The sequence below is a fragment of the Oncorhynchus nerka genome, unplaced genomic scaffold (assembly GCF_034236695.1).
Source record: "Oncorhynchus nerka isolate Pitt River unplaced genomic scaffold, Oner_Uvic_2.0 unplaced_scaffold_1313, whole genome shotgun sequence".
In the NCBI taxonomy this organism is placed as follows: Eukaryota; Metazoa; Chordata; class Actinopteri; order Salmoniformes; family Salmonidae; genus Oncorhynchus; species Oncorhynchus nerka.
Genome location: NW_027040029.1, coordinates 97,495 through 102,853, shown reverse-complemented (window position 1 = coordinate 102,853; position 5,359 = coordinate 97,495). Strand labels below are relative to the sequence as shown.

General features: G+C 46.8%; 1 long non-coding RNA gene across 1 annotated transcript; it reads left to right on the top strand.

Annotated features, from left to right (window-relative positions):
* The first annotated feature begins 1,924 nt into the window (after positions 1–1,924).
* On the top strand, positions 1,925–4,810 carry LOC135568938 (uncharacterized). Its single transcript, XR_010462766.1, has 3 exons — positions 1,925–4,230; positions 4,318–4,494; positions 4,585–4,810. It is a non-coding gene; the product is annotated as an uncharacterized LOC135568938 (long non-coding RNA).
* Positions 4,811–5,359: the final 549 nt, after the last annotated feature.

Below are 5,359 nucleotides of genomic sequence, written 5' to 3'. Positions count from 1 at the left end.
GTAACATTCTGTTCTACCTCCTCTCCACCAATGAGAGGAAACATTCTGTTTCTACCTCCTCTCCACCAATGAGAGAGGTAACATTCTGTTCTACCTCCTCTCCACCAATGAGAGAGGAAACATTCTGTTTCTACCTCCTCTCCACCAATGAGAGAGGTAACATTCTGTTCTACCTCCTCTCTACCAATGAGAGAGGTAACATTCTGTTTCTACCTCCTCTCCACCAATGAGAGAGGTAACATTCTGTTCTACCTCCTCTCCACCAATGAGAGAGGAAACATTCTGTTTCTAACTCCTCTCCACCAATGAGAGAGGAAACATTCTGTTTCTAACTCCTCTCCACCAATGAGAGAGGAAACATTCTGTTTCTAACTCCTCTCCACCAATGAGAGAGGAAACATTCTGTTCTACCTCCTCTCCACCAATGAGAGAGGAAACATTCTGTTTCTAACTCCTCTCCACCAATGAGAGAGGAAACATTCTGTTTCTAACTCCTCTCCACCAATGAGAGAGGAAACATTCTGTTCTACCTCCTCTCCACCAATTTTTATTTTCTTTTTATTTCACCTTTATTTAACCACGTAGGCAAGCTGAGAACAAGTTCTCATTTACAATTGCGACCTGGCCAAGATTGTCACGCCCTGGCCTTAGTATTCTGTGTTCTCTTTATTATTGTGGTTAGGCCAGGGTGTGACATGGGTGAATTATGTGTTTGTCTTGTCTAGGGGTTTTGTAGATTGATGGGGTTGTGTTTAGTATAGTAGTCTAGGTAAGTCTATGGTTGCCTGGAGTGGTTCTCAATCAGAGGCAGGTGGTTATCGTTGTCTCTGATTGGAAACCATATTTAGGCAGCCATATTCTTTAGGTATTTGGTGGGTGATTGTTCCTGTCTCTGTGTTTGTTGCACCACATAGGGCTGTTTCGGTTTTTCACCTTTCTTGTTTTTGTATATTGTTCGTAGTTTCATCTTTCATTAAAGATGTTTATGAATAACAACGCTGCATTTTGGTCCTCCTCTCTTTCACCAGAAGAAAACCGTAACTGAATCACCCACCACAACAGGACCAAGCGGCGTGGTGACAAGCAGCGGCAGCAGGAGCAGCGAAATCAAGATTTCTGGACTTGGAAGGAAATCTTGGATGGAAAAGGATCCTGGGCACAGCCAGGAGAATATCGCCGCCCCAAAGAAGAGCTGGAGGCGGTGAAGGCGGAGAGGCGCTGGTATGAGGAGGCAGCACGGCGGCGTGGATGGAAGCCCAAGAGTCAGCCCCAAAAATGTATTGGCGGGGCACACAGGGAGTATGGCGAAGCCAGGTATGAGACCTGCGCCAACTTCCTGTGCTTACCGGGGGGCTAGAGAGACCTGAGCCAACTTCCTGTGCTTACCGGCGGGCTAGAGAGACCGGGCAGGCACCGTGTTATGCTGTGGAGCGCACGGTGTCCCCAGTGCGGGTGCGTAGCCCGGTGCGGTACATACCAGCTCCTCGTATCGGCCAGGCTAGAGTGGGCATCGAGCCAAGTGCCATGAAGCCGGCTCTACGCATCTGGTCTCCAGTGCGTCTCCTTGGGCCGGCTTACATGGCACCAGCCTTGCGCATGGTGTCCCTGGTTCGCCTGCATAGCCCAGGACGGACTATTCCACCTCGCCGCACTGGCAGGGCGACCGGGAGCATTCAACCAGGTAAGGTTGGGCAGGGTCGGTGCTCAAGAGCTCCAGTGCGCCTGCACAGTCCGGTCTATCCAGTACCACCTCCACGCACCAGCCCTCCGGTGGCAGCTCCCTGCACCAGGCTTCCTGTGTGTGTCCTCGGCCCAGTACCACCAGTGCCAGCACCAGGCATCAGGCCTACAGTGCGCCTCGTCTGTCCAGCGCTGCCGGAGCCTTCCTCCCAGCGCCAGCGCCGCCTGTCATGAGTCTCCAGCCTGTCATGAGCCGCCAGAGTCTCCCGCCTGTCCAGAGCCGCCAGAGTCTCCCGTCTGTCCAGAGCCGCCAGAGTCTCCCGCCTGTCATGAGCCGCCAGAGTCTCCCGCCTGTCATGAGCCGCCAGAGTCTCCCGCCTGTCATGAGCCGCCAGAGTCTCCCGCCTGTCATGAGCCGCCAGAGTCTCCCGCCTGTCATGAGCCGCCAGAGTCTCCCGACAGTCATGAGCCGCCAGAGTCTCCCGTCTGTCATGAGCCGCCAGAGTCTCCCGTCTCTGTCTCTCCCTCACACAGAGAGCAGCAGACGGGGTATAGATAGATAGAGACAGTGGAACTCCCTGTAGTCTGTCTCTCTCTGTCTCTCCCTGTCTCTCTCTGTCTCTCTCTGTCTCTCCCTCACACAGAGAGCAGCAGACGGGGTATAGATAGATAGATGAGAGAGTGGGAGTCCCTGTAGTCTGTCTCTCTCTGTCTCTGTCTCTCCCTCACTCAGAGAGCAGCAGACAGGATATAGATAGATAGATGAGACAGTGGAACTCCCTGTAGTCTGTCTCTCTCTGTCTCTCCCTCACACAGAGAGCAGCAGACAGGGTATAGATAGATAGATGAGACAGTGGGACTCCCTGTAGTCTGTCTCTCTCTGTCTCTCCCTCACACAGAGAGCAGCAGACAGGGTATAGATACATAGATGAGACAGTGGGACTCCCTGTAGTCTGTCTCTCTCTGTCTCTCCCTCACACAGAGAGCAGCAGACAGGGTATAGATAGATAGATGAGACAGTGGAACTCCCTGTAGTCTGTCTGTCTCTGTCTCTCCCTGTCTCTCCCTCACACAGAGACCAGCAGACAGGATATAGATAGATAGATGAGACAGTGGAACTCCCTGATCTGACATTTTAATAGTCATTACGTTTTGGAACAAAGCAAATGTTTTTCTCATGTTGACTTTCATATGAGACAAAAATAATGGTGTTCCCGGAAAAAAGGTCCAGTCGCCACAAATACAAATTCCATCTAGACACCGTTGCCATGGAGCACACAAGAAACTATACATACCTCGGCCTAAACATCAGCGCCTCAGGTAACTTCCACAGAGATGTGAACGATCTGAGAGACAAGGCAAGTGAAGGACAGACACCATTGTAAATACAACCCATATTTCTGTTTATTTATTTTCCCTTTTGTACTTTAACTTGTAAATACAACCCATATTTATGTTGATTTATTTTCCCTTTTGTTCTTTAACTTGTAAATACAACCCATATTTATGTTGATTTATTTTCCCTTTTGTTCTTTAACTTGTAAATACAACCCATATTTATGTTGATTTATTTCCCCTTGTGTACTTTAACTATATGCACATCATTACAACACTGTATATATAAAAATAGTATTACATTTGAAATGTCTGTGAGTGTAATGTTTACTGTTCATTGGTTATGTTGACTTGTTATTGTTTATTTCACTTTTGTTTATTATCTACTTCACTTGCTTTGGCAATGTTAACATACGTTTCCCATGACAATAAGGCCCTTGGGGGAGGAGAGAGAGAGATGGGATGTCACAGAAGATCAGGGGCCTGTTGCACAAAAGTAGAATTAAGACATCCGGGATAAATGACTCAGCTGAGCTCAATGAAGCCAAAACATGTGCGTCCAGGCTTAATTGGTTGCACAAAGACCAAGCCAGGATGAGCAGACACGGATTCATTAAGCCAGGTGAAACCAATCCTGGATAGGTGCGCGCTCACGGCTCACTCAAATAGACCCCGCCACAGATCACAGATTAACTGATTTACCATGGCAACTAGAGCCGCGTACTTTTCCCCGTCGGAAGCACAAATCCTCATGGAGGCATACGAGGAGGTAAAAGATATAATTAAGAAGAAAGGCAACACCGCCACAGTGATAAAGCAAAGAGAAAAAGCGTGGCAAAGTATTGCAGACCTCCTGAATGCGTAAGTAGTGCACAATTACACACTCACCGCTCCGCTGAAACATCACAATTACAATTCAAATATTTAATTCACATCTCCAAAAATGCAGTTGTACTGTAATTATGAAACGGTTAAATTTTTAATTGAAATGCACTGCAGATATGAGTGAAATTGTGTAAAGTAACTCCATCACACTGTATAAAGCTATGATACATTTTTTGATATTTTTACTGAAAACAAGACAAAAATACCAAGTAATTTTTTGCAGTGTGACTCCATTAAATGTGTGTGTGTGTGTGTGTAGATTAAACATGAACGGGCCAAAACGGACATGGCAGCAGGTCAAAATCAAATACAAGAACATTCTGCAGAATGGTATGGTCCCTGACTAATATTTAACAAAGCACAAGCATATATTGTACCCAGAAGGTGCCTGCTCACACATTGTCTGTACTGTTTTAGCAGTGAAAAAGAATACCCACAGACAAGGCACGGGTGGTGGGTCACCAAAGGCTGACCTTACCCCAGCAGAGGACATGGCCTTGGAGCTAAATAAAGGCAGGCCCGTCTTAGAGGGGATCCCTGGGGGGAAAGAGACGAGCATAGGTTCCTCCCAAGATGCCACCCGCTTCATTCAAGGTATGTCCTTCCATCTCTACATGGGATACAACCACATTCATATTGAATCAATTTGGACTGTCTGACTTTGGTTTACCTATTGCCTTGCAGTGCCTGGCAGCACTGTGTTCCTGTTAGAGCCACCAGCACAAGCACCAGACGATGCTGATCCAGTGAGTACTCCATCAAAGGCATACTGTAGGCCTGGCATGTCTTGTCTACTAGCTTCAATATGAATCCGATTAAATGTGATAGGGTGAAGGCCCCAGTGCAGCAGCAACAGCACATGATGGAGACGATGATGAGGAGGAGACCATCTCTCTGGATTCCAGAAGGCATGAGGTATCATGTTAAGACTGTGAAAGTACTATTTACTCTACAATGGTGAGGAGTCCTCATCAAAATCAAAAAATCTAATTTCTTTTACAGGACCCAGATGCTATACAGTGGGAAAACCAGCCTGGCAACATAGTGCGTATTAATAAAAGGACACCACATCCTGCCAAATTCCAGCTGCGCTAATTGTATTGTGTTCACAGAGCTCACAAGCTATCAGAAAGTTGTATGGCAACCACCTCCGGCGCCAAATAGAACTGGCAGACATAGACATTCAGTACAAGAAGAAAAAGATGGAAAATCTTGCACTGGAGTCCGAAATAAAAAAGAGGACAATTAGGAAACTGGACCTTGAAATAAAAAAACTTGAGAGGGAGGTGAGATATGCCTTCAATGTACACTGTATGCTAACTGTAACACAAATGTATTAATCATTATTTTTCTTTCCTCCCCCAGCTCCAAGAAGATGACACAGCTCAAAATAAAAATTAGGTATATTCTCGTAAAGTCAAGTGAGCCATGACATATGAGCTCTTATTGTGAGCACACA